The 15,882-nt window shown below is 37.6% G+C and overlaps 1 long non-coding RNA gene across 1 annotated transcript in view; it reads left to right on the top strand.

Moving 5' to 3' along the window:
• The first annotated feature begins 3,617 nt into the window (after window positions 1–3,617).
• The window catches only part of LOC309827247, a 43,382-nt gene continuing 31,117 nt past the window's right edge, over window positions 3,618–15,882 (top strand). Inside the window, exons 1-3 of the long non-coding RNA XR_014297196.1 lie at window positions 3,618–3,690; window positions 11,396–11,475; window positions 14,031–14,218. This is a non-coding gene — a long non-coding RNA (uncharacterized lncRNA). The remainder of the gene's footprint in view (window positions 3,691–11,395; window positions 11,476–14,030; window positions 14,219–15,882) is intronic.

Genomic DNA, 15,882 nt, shown 5'->3' with positions numbered 1-15,882 from the left:
TAAAAACTAAATTGTCAGCCAAAGAAAATGGCTTGTAAATGTTTGGCCATCACTCCAGTCCTGCAGAAGTAAGTTTTGTGGCAATGAGGGAAGTGGGGCTCCCTGCTCACTAACACATAAATGACTAAACTGGAGAGATTTCTTAGGGTGTCTGCTAACCAGTGGTGTGGATATGTAACTGGATGCTGGTATTGCAGTGCAGTTGTAGTGAAAATCCAGGAGGTGATGAAAGACAGTCTATGGTAATAGAACTGGAGGAACTTGGGGGATTGGATCAACTAGGTACAGTCTTGCTGCTCCCTCTTTTTCATTTGTATAAGCATTTTTTCTACAATCTAGAAAGTGCAGTGCAGTGCTTTCCAATTTAATTGATGGCCCGGTCTGGCATAAGTGATTCCACATGGTGGTTGACAAATGACTCTTAGGTTAGCCCTCCACCCCTCTTATTCAAGAAATAGACAAATTAGCAGAATTTTCTCTTTTCTCTATAGAACTATCACTTGCACATCTATTTATCTATCTTAGATGAAATTTTAAATATTTTATAAACTGATGAGACCTCTTGTTCTTGGTTTCGGCAGAAAGTGGAATATCATAAATAAAATTGTCTTACATTCTCAGTCATCGGGTTGATGGATGGTTAAAGGAAAAGCAGCATCCTGGGTTTTTCAGAGGCATTGCTATGCTTAGATCAGATTATATGGTGACTTGTAGTGTAACCATGCTAATATCTCTTTACACAAGAAAAATTTCTTCTAAATAACAATATCAATTTTGGACTGCTCAAGGGATTTAGTAGAAAGGCTTAGAACATGGCAGTGGTAATAGATACTCAGAAGGTCAAAAATTCTCAGCTAGAGAATGGTTCAATATGCTCATTTATCACTTTCCACTTTTGCTCATATAAAACAAAGACATACAACTAGGTGTAAGGTCAAGTACTGTACCAGCACAATCAGGCTTTAAAAAAAGTAAAGCAAATCCCAATTTACTACTGTCAGTTCACAGAATTCACTCTGATATAATCTTCATGTTGTAGATATTTCTGATTGAGGTGTTCCCAAAACTCATGGGCAGAAATAAACTGAATGACAAACGATGTGACTCTTCCACATATATAACACATGTCATCTAAAAATTGTAATGCACATATAATTACCTAGTTAATAATTTTCTAGAAAAATACTGATGAAAATAATCTGAATTTACCAAGAATCAGACAGAGACAATTGAGAGAAAACAAAGTGAAAGCTTTCTTTAATCTATTGGTTAGGCTAGATTGGACAGATGGCTTTTACAACATTCTTGGGAGAATTCACAATTTAGGATTCATAAGCTGTGATCCTCAGATGAGGACAGTGGATACTCACGCACATTACTGAAGCCAAGTGGTAGGACGATACACTGCATCCAAGCTGTTTCCATGAGTGAATAGGCTCTAGCCTTTCTGGCTTGTTTTCTCGGTGCTGGAGAAGACATCACACATTCTTTGGAAGTAGAGTCCAACCCAAAACTCCACTAGATCTCCTATCCTGCCTCTGTGTGGTCTGGGTGACCCACTTTAGCCTGAAGGAGCTCTGGGAAATTCGATATGTCTACAACCAGTTTAAGGGCTACTCCTGGGTGGTCCTTAGCAGTTAATAGGGTTTGATTCCGGGGCCATTATATGAGATTCAGAGAAGCCCAAGAATCTGGGCCTGGACAAGATCCAGTCTGTTAAGAATGGTGATTACTCCTGAGCGTTTCAATATATAAACTGGAAGGACTAGAGCAGTTCTGGGAGAATGTACAGATAACATCAAACACATCTCACCAACTCTGCAGCCATCTTGGTTACCATCTAACAAGGTCCAACTCAAGGCACCATTTTCAGATTGAGCAATAACTAGGCATTAAGACAGGTGTCCAGAACTTTCCAGGAATGGCCTTATGACTAGAAAGACCCAAAGGCATTTGCTTTAATCTACTTAGATTCAGTGATTTCTCTAAATGATATCAATTCTTAATTATATGCACATTAATAAAAGAACTGAGATGTGGCAAATCTAAAACTCATTTATATTTTATTATAAAAAACAGTGGGTAGGGCTTCCCTGGTGGCGCAGTGGTTGAGAGTCCGCCTGCCAATGCAGGGGACACGGGTTCGTGCCCCGGTCCGGGAAGACCCCACGTGCCGCGGAGTGGCTGGGCCCGTGAGCCATGGCCGCTGAGCCTGTGTGTCCAGAGCCTGTGCTCCGCAACGGGAGAGGCCACAACAGTGAGAGGCCCACACACCGCCAAAAAAAAAAAAAGTGGGTAGTGGAAAGAGCATGTGCTTTGGAGACAGCCAGTCCTGAGTTTGAATTCTCACTCCCCATTTACTGGCAGAGAGACTGGCTGAGAGACTTGGGGCGTTATCCCAAGAGGTAATACGTGCAGAAAATATCAAGGATTATTCAAAAAATGTTCAGATATGTTTGTATGTATCAATCTTGTAAGAAAAGTAACAATGTTTCAACCGTAAAAACCTACTTGCAATTGCAAAATGCCTCTTTTATCTGTCTCCATAGCAATCATTAGCATCTAACATAATGTATATTTTACATATTTACCTCGCTTGCTCCCTGTCTCCCATCCCCACTTTCCCCCCAAAAGTAAGAGTTCACGGTTGCAGGAATTTACTGTCTGCTTTGCTCACCATTGCATCCTCAGGAACTGCAGTAGAAACTGGTACATAGTGTCGGATGGAGTTTCCTGATTGTGGCAGGAGTGGCCAAGTCCTGATGGGTCCTCTCTGCAGTGGTTGGGAGTCAGTCCTCCAGGCCCACTTGGAGCCTCCTCTGCTGCCTTGCCCGGATTGGTAGGCACCAGTTAAGTGAGTTAATCGTTTTTCTGCTTAAAATTGCTTAAGTTCATTCATTTTTCTGAGTCTGAACCGTTGTTATAATTTAGTAAAGGAATTATTTAGAAATAGCTGTTCTGTGAATTCACACTATAAAGGCAGAGAGTGGGGCTTATTTTGTTCTTCACTTCTGATCTAAAGAGAGGGCTTTAAGAGAACATTGAGAATCTAGTTCAGTCCATGGCAGACTGGGGGAGACACCGGAGCCTAGAGTCTGACTTCGGCTGTTAAGTATAAAGGTCACAAATGAGTGACTAGCCAGCAGCTGGTAAATAAGCCAAGGAGGGGGGAAGCAGGGACTAACTCTTGTGTTTAGAAGTTCTCAAAGACACCTGAGCCATCCGACCCGCACCATATACGGGCCGTGTGTGAGAAAGAACCTGCATGAGATCATCTCAGTTTCTGCAGGCTCCTCTCTGAAGGAGAGGATGTGATCTCAAGGGAGAGATGCTGAAGAGGCCCAGACCCTGAAGGATTCTCAATGGATACAAAAGGAGTAATCAACCAACCTCTTCCCTAGAGATGGAGGTTTCTGAAGAACCTAAGAAACACTCTGAGTCAGCTTTATGTCTGCAGGCCTCAGAACAATGCAGGCTCAGAACAATGTCAGTCAAACAAGAATTTTCTTGTTCTCTTTGCTTCCTTCTTCTCCCGATTGCTGCCAACAAGCAGTTGCCCTCACCTGCTTACTAAATACAGTTTGTGCCCCATCTCTCCTCTCTTCCCCTGATAGACCCTCAACGGGGGACTGAGTTTTGATCACTGAATGGGAGTCGACCTTCTGATTGAGCTACATTTGAAGACTCAAGGTAATGACAGAATTTCTTATTATTCATAGTGACAAATGTTTTATAATAGCATACCATTATAGCTATTCAGACTTCAGAGGTCACATTTTCTTCAACTACTGAACTATACTGAAAGTCAAGTGAGATTTGAAGAGCAAGAAAAAGAAGCCTGATTAAGGGACTAGAAAGGGGCAAAATATGCAAGAATGGGAATGAGATATGAGACATATCTAGAGGTGTGATTAAAATAGTAATAAAATAATAAAGTATGTCTGCAGACAATTCTATGACAACAAATCTGAAAACCTTAGACACAGGTGACATAGATGCTTTTCTAACATAATTTAAATTTCTAAAATTATCCCAAGAGAAGGTAAAAAAAAGTCAATAATCAAAAAGTGATTGAGAAGGTTAAAAATCTGCCATTAATGAAAGCCACTAAGGCTACAGATTTTCCCAGCTGGATTGTATCAAGTCTTTATAAAAAATAGATAATTCCTATGTTACTTAAGCTACTGCTCCCCTGGAAAAAATTCTTAATATAAAACCTTATGAAGTTATCATAAAAAACAAAAATGCAGCTCAAACTCCTATGTAAATACACAAAGATCTTTGTAAAAAAAAAAAGATAGTTGTAATATCCAGAAACCTATCAGTATAAATGCTGTACATCAATCTATTAAAAAAAATCATATGGTAATATCAATACATTCTGAAAAAATTATATGAATTAATCAAAACTACAATGAGGTTTCACTTCACACCAGTTAGAATTGGCATCATCAGAAAATCTACAAACAACAAATGCTGGAGAGGGTGTGGAGAAAAGGGAACCTCCTGCACTGTTGGTGGGAATGTAAATTGATACAGCTACTATGGAGAACAGTATGGAGGTTCCTTAAAAAATGAAAAACAGTACTACCATATGACCCAGCAATCCCACTACTGGGCATATACCCAGAGAAAACCATAATTCAAAAAGAGTCACATACCACAGTGTTCATTGCAGCATTATTTACAATAGCCAGGACATGGAAGCAACGTAAGTGTCCATCAACAGATGAATGGATAAAGAAGATGTGGCACATAGATACAATGGAAAATTACTCAGCCATAAAAAGAAATGAAATTGAGTTATTTGTAGTGAGGTGGATGGACCTAGAGTCTGTCACACAGAGTGAAGTAAGTTAGAAAGAGAAAAACAAATACCATATGCTAACACATATATAACACGCTCTGGGATGAAGTGAGAGAGGTGGCACTGACACATGTACACTACCAAATGTCAAATAGATAGCTAGTGGGAAGCAGCCGCAGAGCACAGGGAGGTCAGCTCGGTGCTTTGTGACCACCTAGAGGGGTGGGATAGGGAGGGTAGGAGAGAGACGCAAGAGGGAGGGGATATGGGGATATATGTATACGCATAGCTGATTCACTTTGTTGTACAGCAGCAACTAACACAACAATGTAAAGCAATTATACTCCAATAAAGATATTTTTTTAAATTTATGAATTAATAAGAAAATATGACAAAATAATCAACCTCAAATTAAACTAATTATCATTAAGTTAGAAAATTCTCATTGCAATTAATATGAAAAATTAGATGTAAATGTCTACTGCTGCCATTGCTTTGGAATGGTAAGTTAAAAAAAATTTAGTAAAAACGTTAGAAAATAGAAGTTTTTTTTCCTAATGACAGTATTGTATGTCTAGAAACCCTAAGATTCTAATTAAAATCAGAATCAATGAAAAATAATGGATAAGAGAATTTAAGATAAAAACAAGATAAATATGTTAAGACCAAGAACTTTTGTCTATATTGTCTATAAGCAAATGGCAATGAAAATGGAAAGATAGCTGTTTATAGTAAACAGCATAATATTCTCACAGATGACTTTTAAAAAGAAAACACAGGACCTATGTTAAAAAAAATCTGTGAATCTTACTCATAGAATATTAAAGGACATAAAACAATCTTTGAAATATGGAAAAACATAGTGTGATTTTGGATGGGAAGAATTAATACAGTAAAAATGTCAATTCTTCAAAATTCTCCTATAAATTTGAGGCACTAATAATAAATAGAGCTTCATCAAGGCTGATTTCAGAATTGGATACAATGAAATAAAAGTTCGCTTGGAAGAATATATGTCTGAAGCAACCAAGAAAAGTTTGATTATAGGAGAATCAGAAGCTGCGAAATACGCTTCACACATCATTCATCAGACTATAAAGTCACTACAGTCAAATCAATATGGTATTAGCCATATGGATCCATGAAAAATAGAGAATCTAGAAAATAAATGTCTGTATATGAAAATTTCATATATGGGAACGTTAGTATTTCTATTCTGTGGGAAAAGAGTGACTTATTTATTAAGTGCGGATGACAAATAGCTATTTATCCAGAGGGAAACTAAGTTGGGTCCACTCTCACTATATGTGCTGTTCAGTGCTGTAGCCACTAGCCACAAGTGTTATTTACATTTTAATGGAACTTAAATTTAAAAATTATGTTTCTCAGCTGTTTTACTCATGTTTTAAAGTGTGGCTAGTGTTTACTTTATTGGGCAGTGTAGATTATAGAAGCTTTCCAGCTTTGCAAAATGTTTTGTTGGACAGCACTGATTTCTCTCTCTCTCCGTATAATATTTACATGTATATATTGTTTATAAATATTTACATAAACATAAAAATACAAATATATATGTATACATGTGCATTTAATTGTTCCCTATTGACTTAAAATTTAAAAATAAAACAGAAGAAAATCACCAAGGCTACCTATACAATGTAGGGGTTAAGGGGAAACTTCGTAATGTTACCAGAAACCCAGAAAAAATAAAGAGATATAGTTGACATAAAAATTATAACTTTTGTATACACATTGATATCAGTATCAGTTAAGGTTCTTGGTTGAAAACAACATACATTTTAACTGTATGTTCAGAAAAGCAATTTGGAAGGGAAAATGCAACAACTATAGTGAGGGACTGCTTTTGAGAAGATAGCACTGCTGTCTCTGTAGGACATCAATACCACATTCACTGTCTTGCCTTGATCATTTCCACCTTAGAGTTATGTGCAGGTGAATCTAATAGGAAGGGGCTGGGGCATGTTCTAGTACCCTAGCTGAAAGGGAACCTGGGAAAGCAAGTTTCTACTTTCTGGCTTAGGAGACAGAACTCATAAGTGGAAAATCATCCACACATAGAAAAAGTGTTCAGTAGATCCTGGAACAGCCACAAACGTGACAAGTGTCCACTACACTAACATAAATAAAGTCAGCAGACAAACGATGGAATTGGGGGAAGGACATAAAAGGTTGCAACCCAGATGATGATGAGCATTTAACGTCTATAATACAGAAAGAATCCTTACAAATTGTAAAGAGAAAGACAAACCACTCAATAGAAAAATACTTCAAGGATATGAATAGGGAATTCACAAAAGAGTAAACTCAAATTTCCTGTCCTTAAAATAACAAGGAAGTATCACTTCACCATCGACGACTGACAAAATTGTAAAATTTCAATAAACCTACTGCTGGTGGGGATGAAGGGAATTACATATTCTTTGCTACTGGAATTATACATTATTCTCATCATTTTGGAAAACAATTTAGCAGTGCTTCTAAAATTTTAAATAACCATAGCCTTAGAGGCAACCCCATTCTTCAGAAGTAAAAGCACCACTGTACAAAAATATACATACGAGCATGTTTATTGTACTTTTTCGTAGAGGCAAGAGTCTGAAAGAGTGAATGGCCTTCAACTGAGAAAAAATTACGATACATTTACACTATGGGCTATTAAAAAGCAATTACAACAGTGAGTAAGACCTGTGTCGTTTGTCTTGGAGCGATTATGACAGTGAGTTGTTGAGTGAGAAAAGCAAGATGCAGAGAAACAACTAGAACAACACACAACACACACTATAAAAAGCGGCAGAGTTTTTACAAGAATCATAATGGGGGAGGGTGAATTGATGCAGGTGAAGAAAGGGAACAGAGAAGAAGTAGGCAAACCAAGAAAACAAGCCTTGTCAGTTAAAAACATAACCAAAAATCTCATTTATGTAAAACTACCTACCTGAGTTATGTATACCTCCTTCAAGAGAAACCATAAAATAGTGTAGTATTGGTCTATAGACTTTAGAAATGTCTAAAATATATTCTTAGGTGAAAAATTATTTCACAGAGTAATATGTAGAGAATGGGTCCATTAAAAAAAAACAAAGAAAGGTGTGTGTTTATATGTATTTGTACTGAAAAGATGATACTTATCTATTTCTTAATTCTGGTTTCCTCAGAAAGTGTAGAATTGGCAAGCAAAGGCTGGTTTTACTTCTTATACTAGTCCTAATTAATTTCAAAATTTAAAACACAAAAATTAAAAATATGTTAACATTCTAGAATGTATTGTAAAGGGAATAAACTCTATTAGGATTCAGAGAGTAATTAGAGACCATCACCTGAGAGAGGGAGCCTTTGGGATAGCCTGTCTGAGGAAAGTGTCCGAGCTGAGACCTGAAGAATAACAGTGAGCTTTATTGTGGAGAGCTGGACAAAGAATATTCTAAGCTGAATCCACAGGCCTGACAGTTCATTTGAAGGGCAGAAAGGAAGCCAGGGCACCAGCTGTGTCAGGGGCACATGGATAGGTGGTGTGGATTAAGGTCAGGGAGGCAGAGACTTATAGACCACTGCTAATAAAAGTTTGAGTTGAACCACTTCTAGTCAGCAAACAGGAAAAGTACTTAAATTTTAAACCCTTTATAGCAGCTTGACATTGCTGAGGTTCCAGCCGTTGATCACCAGACTCACCTCAGTTCAGGTGAGTTTGAAGTTGGATGGTGCAGCTCATGTTGCAGATTGCTTCCAGTCATATGCAGTAGGACCGTATGTCAGTCCATGGTGCAATAGAGAAAAAACAAAAGCATAAACTAAAACAAACTTATCCTCTCCACAGGTTGATAGAGAAGCACTGTCATAAAACCTGGAGAGATGTTTGGTTGCTATTCTCAAAGAGGTAGTAAGCCACTGAAATGTTTTAAAAAGAAATGACTCTTTATATATATCGTACAAAAGAATTTTCTAGTTTAAAACTAGAATTGTCCCAGCTTTCATCATGCAGAATGGCTTGGAAAGGATCAAGAGTTAAACAGGGAGTAGTTAGGAGACTGCTGTGGTGGTGCAAGTAGGAGATGGTGGTGGCGTGGGCCAGGTGGTGGTAACTGGACTGGAGGATAGAAAAGGAAGAGTCATGAGGAGCCAGGGATGATTTCTAGTTTCCTTCCCTTCCCTTTTCTCTTCTTTCCTTTCCTTCCCTTTCCTTTTCTCTCTCCCCCTTTTTTTTTTTTTTTTTTTACATAATAACTGGTATACTATGATGATATCTATGGAGATGCAGCTAATGGGAGAAGAAAAAATTGAAGGCACAAATCAAGATTTCTGGCTTGGACAAATTTGAGTTTGAAATGTATATTACACACCAAAATGGAAATAAAGCTCATCAGAGAGGTGTGGACGAGAGGCATAATTTGGGGAGTTATTAGCACATAGGTAAAACGTGAACAATCATCCTAGTTTACCCAGGACTCTCCCTGTTTTAGTACTGAAAGTTCTAAGACCTGGGAATCCTCTTATTCCTTGGCAAACTGGGGTAGTTTCTCACCTTATGTAGATGGTATTTACACCATGGAATTGGATAAGAGCAACCAAGGAAATCACACACCAGGATTGAGTCAGGAAAATATTAAGAGGAAAGAATCTTAGAAGAGCTCACCAGTGAGGAGGTAGGTAAAGGCAAGACAGAAAAGTGTCAAATATCTGGAAACCAAAGGAAGAGAGACTGTCAACCATAGAATGCTGGTGAAGGTCAAGTAAGAAGAGGACAGAACAGCAGATTTGGCAAGATGGTGGTCATAAGTGACTGTAACAAAAGAATAGATTCTTGGGAGTGATGGGAAAAAACCTACAATGTCATAAGTTGAATAATGAATGGCAGGAAATAGGATTAATAAGTACTAAAAAAAATCATCCTAGCAGCCTTGCAATGAAGGGGAGCAGAGAAATAGGCAGTAGTTTGAAAAGACTGAAGAGAGTATAAAAATGCTGTTTATGATTTTATTTGGGGAAATGAAACTACTATGTGAGTGCAGTAGGATTGCCTGGCAGTGTTAAATAGCTGTATGAAAATTTTAGCATAAATTTCAAGTGGTTGTATTCTTCCTAGTTGTTTATCTACAATTACATTTAGCTTCTCAGATGCTGGCGTGAAAAAAAAATTTTAAATGGTTTCAGCCAATATTTGGGATTTTTCAGGGGAACGTGCTAGAGAAAAAAGGAGGCACGCAAGGTAAAATAATTAAAAGGGAATTATTTCAGTTAGGTAACATGGACTAAAAGCCAGGTTAAAGGGGGAAGAGGAAACATAATTAAGTTGGAAGAGAGTGAAACGTGAAGGCAATGGGTTAGATGTTTCACTGAAGTTGAGGAATTCTGGCAAAATGAGTACTTGGGAATGCAAGCCGAAAGAACAGCAGTTGGCAGCCAGGGAAGGGAGTGACTGATTTTAAGTTTTCAGGGATGGTGAGTTACTGCTGATGCAACCAGCATCACTGGTTGGGAGCGGGTGGAGGAACAGGTAATTGAAGGTGAGGAAGGGAAGGATCTGACAGGCAGGGTAAATGGTTCATCCATGTGCATTCTGAAGTTACCGAGAATGATGGCATGGAGTTGAGATGGAGAAGAGAATGAGTCAAGAGGGACAAACTGGGTCAAAATATGAGAATAAGGAGGAGATGTGGTTTAGTCTGATGGTGCAAGCTTCAGATGGGAGGGAGTGATACGTAGCCAACCCCTTACCTTCTGGTCCTGTGGTATATGGGGTATAATAGAAAAAAACCCCAAAACCTCTGCATCAGACAAGGAAGATGGTATCATCAGGACTTAAGGTAAGAAAATCATTAAAGAATTAAAGATAATTAAAACATTAATTAAAGATAATGCTCAGAGAAGAGACTGAATTGATAAGGAAATCTCAGGATAGTATACTGTTAGGATTGGCTACATAATTTTCAGGGCCCAGTGCAAAATGGACATGCAGAACATCATGTTCAAGAATCATTATGAATTTCGGGACTTCCCTGGTGGTGCAGTGGTTAAGAATCCGCCTGCCAATGCAGGGGACGTGGGTTCGAGCCCCGGTCCGGGAAGATCCCACATGCCACGGAGCAACTAAGCCCATGCACCACAACTACTGAGCCTGCGCCCTAGAGCCCACGAGCCACAACTACTGAGCCCGCGTGCCTAGAGACCGTGCTCCACAACAAGAGAAGTCACCGCAATGAGAAGCCCGTGCACCACCACAAAGAGCCGCCCCCGCTCGCCGCAACTAGAGAAAGCCGGCGCATAGCAACGAAGAGCCAACGCAGCCAAAAATAAATAAATTTACAAAAAAAAGAATCGTTATGTATTTCAAGATGGCAACAAAACATTATGTCAAATGTGGGCCCTTCTAAGTGTGGGGTCCTGCGTGACTGCACAGGTAACATGCCCATGAAGCTGGCCCTACCTATTCTGGGCCTAGGAAAAAGATTGGGGAGGGAGGGCAGCATTTGGTCCGATTAAGGGATATACTATATTTCTTTGTTTGAGGCTGCTATGTGCTAACCATTGTTTAAATGCTTAACCAATATTATCATTTAACCCTTCTAACAGGTGAGGTAGGTGGTATCTCCCTCTTCGGCAGATGAGGAACCGAACGCACTGGAAATTTAAATGATTTGCCCAAAGTCACAGTAAGTTGCAACCTGATTTTATTTTATTTGATTTGTTTTTTTACTGTTAAAATTGAGATGTAATTCACATACCATAAAATGTATACATAAAGTTTACAATTCAGTGGTTTTTAGTATATTCACAAAGTCGTGCAACTATCAACACTATCTAGTACCAGAATATTTCCATCATTCCAAAAAGAAACCCCATACTCATGAAGCAGTAACTCCCCATATTCCTTGGCAACCATTAATCTATTTTCGAACTCTATGGATGTGCGTATTCTGGGCAATTAATATAAACAGGATCATACAATATGCAACCTTTGTGTCTGGCTTCTTTCACTTAGTATAATTTTTTTAATAAATTTATTTTATTTAGTTTTGGCTGCGCTGGGTCTTCGTTGCTGTCTGCGCGGGCTTTCTCTAGTTGCGGCGAGCGGGGGCTACTCTTCGTTGAGGTGCGCGGGCTTCTCACTGTAGTGGCTTCTCTTGTTGCGGAGCACGGGCTCTAGGCGCTCGGGCTTCAGCAGCTGTGGCTCGCGAGCTCTAGAGTGCATGCAGCCTGATTTTAGATCTGCATTCCTAACTACCAGGCTGTGTTGCTTCTCAGCAGTCCTGGAGTTAATAGATGACTTGGAAGACTCAGATTTAGGGCTGACCAAAGTAAACAGCGGTATGAGATGTGACAGAATTAGTCCTCATTATGTCCCCAGAAGAAGAAGAAAAATCAGCTGCAAGGTAGTTTTTTATTTCAGTTTTATTGAGGTACAGTTGACATATAAAATTGTAAAATGTACTTAAAGTGTACATCGTGACGATACGATATACATATACACTGTGAAAGGATTCCCTCCATTTACTTAACACATCCATCACCTCATGTATTTACCTTTTGTTTGTTTGTTTTTCTTTTGGTGAAAACATTAAAGTTCCACTCCTTGAGCAAATTTCAATTAAACAATGTAGTGTTATCAACTGTAGTCACCATATTTTACATTAGATCCTCATACTTCATATATCCAAAGAAAATAAAACAGGATATAAAAACAGGATATCAAAGAGATATCTGCATCCCCATGCTTATTGCAGCATTATTCACAGCAGCCAAGATATGGAAACAATCTAAATGTCAGTCAATGGATGAATGGATAAAGAAGATGTGGTATATATATATAAATATATAATGAAATATTATTCAGCCATGAGGAAGAAGGAAACCATGCTATTTGTGACAAAATGGATGGACCTTTTGGTCTTATGCTAAGTGAAATAGCCACATAGAAAAAGACAAATACTGCAAGATATCACATATATGGGGATGTTTAAAAAACAAAAAAAAAACACATACAGAGAGAGTTGAAAAGGGGTAGCCAAGGGCTGAAGTGTAGGGGAAATGGGAAGAGGTTGGTAAAAGGGTAACAACTTTCGGCTATAAGGTAAATAAAGTCTGAGGATCTAATGTAAAACATGGTGACTGTAGTTAACACTGTAAGGTATAGTTTTGAATACTTAACATAAAAGCATCCTGAATCAACTCTCATGTGCTACTTTCTAAAGAGGAAAGATACTTCATTTTTTAGGAAGTTTCTGGGCATGGATTTTTGCCAAGTTGGTGTAGGTAGTAGATGAAGTAGAAGCCTCCGGTCATGAGATGACTTATTTCACATAGCTAATCCTAGAAAACCACAATTCCAACAAAGTGTTACAATCAGAAATCATTTGAGTAAATTATCTGATGAAAGTTTAAGAAAAGTAATTGGGTAAATAAAATCATTATGATGGTGATACCACAAAAGGAAAAAAGTCCTCATATATGGATGAATTTTTACACACTGAAAAACTACCTATGTCCCTTGGAAAAATTTGTGATCTAATTTCTTAGCACTCCGTTTTGCTTTGGCTATATACATAAGAACTCAATGATCTCACCATGTACTACTTGGTCTGTGTGACAAATTGGTTATCTTATTTATGACTGAATCTCAGTTTATTCTTTGTCTCCAGATACTTTCACACTGCTATGTGTATGAGGGATTGGGGGAAGAAAAGATGCAATTAATTTCAGTCGAACTGATTATTTACCAATGCTTGTAAAAAAAAGACACAGCTGGTTGCATGATTTATTGGCCTATGTAGTCTTTGTGCTTATTGAAATATGAATTGATTAATGTTCTCTGTCTAAACTTTGCTTTTGTTTTAATGGACTAGTAATAAATAGGAGTTTGGGTCAGTTTGATGTAATTCAAAGTAGAAAACAAAGAACAACTAATGAGTAGCTCTCCTAATTTTTTTAAGGCATTCCCTGGAGTGTAGTATTTCCTTTCTAGCTATGCATTGTAGATGACTGTATCTGTTAGCACAGTTGTGTATGTGACACTTGTAATGGCACAGCTAGATTAAAAATGGAGGAAATACATTCAGCCTCTTTCTGTTTTTTAGCATTACTGAAAAAAGGCATCTTCAATTAATTATACTTCTTATTATTTTGTAGATAACACACTTTCAAAGAATTAAAATATAATAAAACATACAGTAGTGCTACTGTATAAACTGTATCTTTCTATTATTTTGAGATCCACTTTCTGGCAGTAGGACTAGTGTCCTTATGAGAAGAGGAGGAGATTATCGGGATACACGTGCACAGAGGAAAGGCCATGTGAGAACACAGCAAGAAGGCAGCCATCTATAAGCCAAGCAGAGAGGCCTCAGGAGAAATCAACTCTGCCACCCCCTTGATCTTGGACTTGCAGCCTGCAGAACTGTGAGAATATATTTATGCTATTTAAGTCACCTGTATGTGGCATTTTGTTATGGCAGCAAATTAATATAGTTGGAAACTGTTCTATATTTTTTAAGTTGTGCTAAAAATAACTCACATCTGTTTTTAGAACTACTAGCATACATGATTGTAAGTGAATGTCAATTGGAGACTTTAAAAAAATTCAGTGTGGATGAAATTAGACACATTTTCATTTCTCTGAGTTTAACATGTTATTTATATTAGAGCAGTAAAGATTTTCACCTTTACAAATAACTTAATTATGAAACATTTAGAAAACATAGGACAAAAGAAAAACATAATTTCTTATCCTACTGATATATTTTGATATATCAACAAAGCCAGTAATAAAAAGTGGAGAAATTAACTCTACACACATTTATTTAAACTAGAGATTTAAAATTTAGTATATGAATATTGTCATTAAATGTACTTCATATGTACATACACACACACACACACACTTTTTGAAAGCTATGTCATCAAATTCTACTGCATCAATTTAGCATAATTAATGTAACCAATCTGTTGTTGGATAATTAGAATTTCAAATATTCTCAATTATAAATATGACAAATACGATAAATTCTCTATGACAGATACTTTCAAAAATTAACATATATACATATTTTCAGCTGTCTTTCTTCTTCTAAAGCATTCTCTTCTACCTTCCAAAGAGGAAGGATACTTTGTTTTGGCAATTTCAGGCGTGGGGTTTTGCTGTGTTGATCCAGGAAACGGATGAATTAGAGCAATGTGTAAGTCTAAGAGGCTATGTTAATCCATGTGAGGAAGACACATGCAAGAAAAGAAAAATGTTGAGTTGAAAAGATGGAGAAAAGAGGTGAGAGAGAATAAATGGCCAGTGCTCAATTGTAGAAAAAAGTTTTGGAGAGTAATAGAGAATCAGAGACATTGGGAGCGGCTGCCAAACTGTAATGAGGATTTTAGGGACGATAAACTGGGGAAGATTTTTGGAACTTCTGTGTAGTATGACCAAAATACCCATTCAAAAGTCCTTTTGAGGAATATGAAAATTTTCATTTTTTAAGTATTTTTGAATATTGGATGATGTTTTCTTTAAAATTTAAAAAACACTGATTAAAAACTACCACTTCATTTGTACTACATAAACAGGGATTACATATATGTGTGTGTGTGTGTGTGTGTGTATTTGCAGCTTAATTCTTGAATACACCCATAATTTATAAATAACATGCTTGATAAAAACGGTGTGCAAAATTTAAAGGTTTTAATCTATGTTTTCAAACTGCTATATAAGAAATTCTTTTTATCCACTGACAGTATTTAAAAGTGCTTGTTTTCTTACCATTTCTTCAACTTTGCCAACTGATAGGTAAACAATGATGTCAAATTATTTCATTTTTTTTATCATCTTTATTGGGGTATAATTGCTTTACAATGGTGTGTTAGTTCTGCTTTATAACAAAGTGAATCAGTTATACATATACATACGTTCCCATATCTCTTCCCTCTTGCGTCTCCCTCCCTCCCACCCTCCCTATCCCACCCCTCCAGGCGGTCACAAAGCACCGAGCTGATATCCCTGTGCTATGCGGCTGCTTCCCACTAGCTATCTACTTTACGTTTGGTAGTGTATATATGTCCATGCCTCTCTCTCGCTT

The sequence above is a fragment of the Grampus griseus genome (assembly GCF_964374135.1).
Source record: "Grampus griseus genome assembly, chromosome: 9".
Lineage (NCBI taxonomy): Eukaryota > Metazoa > Chordata > Mammalia > Artiodactyla > Delphinidae > Grampus > Grampus griseus.
Note: the sequence above shows the minus strand (reverse complement) of the source record. Positions and strands in the feature narration are given on the sequence as shown.